This window comes from Alligator sinensis, unplaced genomic scaffold (genome assembly GCF_000455745.1).
Source record: "Alligator sinensis unplaced genomic scaffold, ASM45574v1 scaffold1114_1, whole genome shotgun sequence".
NCBI classification, from domain to species: domain Eukaryota; kingdom Metazoa; phylum Chordata; order Crocodylia; family Alligatoridae; genus Alligator; species Alligator sinensis.
In genome coordinates this window covers 174906-176060 of record NW_005843195.1, presented here as the reverse complement: position 1 = coordinate 176060, position 1155 = coordinate 174906, and positions in this window count along the sequence as shown.

Genomic DNA, 1155 nt, shown 5'->3' with positions numbered 1-1155 from the left:
TTCTTTCCTGCCTATGCAGGGGGCCGGACTCGATGATCTATTGAGGTCCCTTCCGACCCTAACATCTATGAATCTATGAGTCCTGACTTGCAGCTCTCATCACTTCTGATTTAACAACTGGGCACTAGCACATTTTTTAATTGGGAGCTCAACACAGACATCCCTGACTTCCCATCCTGAACCTGCCCTAACCCTTCAAACTCAGGACTCTACCATAGGTCACAGTGGAAGCCAGGACTCCTGGTAGAGAATGCCCCCATTTCTAGAGCATGGCATGTACTCCTCTCCACAAGCTCAGTATGGATACCAGAATAGCTCTCTCCTGCTTAGGGATCTCATTCCAACTCCTCATCAGACACATAAAACAGAAGTTTGCTCCTCCACCCTCCTCTAAGGCTGGCCAAAGGCTATAAATACCCTGCAGGTGTCAGTTCCCAGCCTGAGAACTTTTCCAAGGCATGTTGCTTCTGGGTGTGTTTAAAACTTGCTACCTAAATAATAATAGTAAGGAAGACCTATAACTAAAGGCATGTCACCAACTTTTAAATGACTTCTTGAGACTGAATTATCATGGTCTACCAGGCTAGAAATTGTAGGGATAATAGTGAGAAGTCAGGAACTAAACTCCAAGCCAGGGAAAAGATTCAAGAATTATAAATCTAGTTATTATGTCAAAAGAATAATTCACAAATATACACCAACAGTAAGCCAAACCAGGATCAGGAAACAGATCTGCATAGAAAATTAAAAACTAAAACCTAGAAACAAGTCAAAGGTAGGAGCAGGAACCAGGACAAGCATAGAAGTTGCTAGAACAAAACTGCTCAAAAACTGAAGATTAGGACAATAACTAAGAAGACACAGGTACTGGAGGGGTTTCTTAAAATCCGCCCCCTAACCAATCAGAGGGGGTCAGCTGACCGTGATTAGTAGTAACTAGGTCAACTGCATGTAAAAAGGCTGCAGGGTAGGAGCTTCTGTAAGCTTTACAGAGATGACTCAGGCTGCAGAGCAGGATCCTTACATGAGTGATCTGCCTTTCAGAAGCAGTAGCTTTATTGATCTAATCTAGTAAACCTTGGGAGGATTTTCAGCGTCAGAGTTACTGGGAGGGTACTAAATGAGAAGAAGAATAGGGAAAGATGTCCAAGCTTT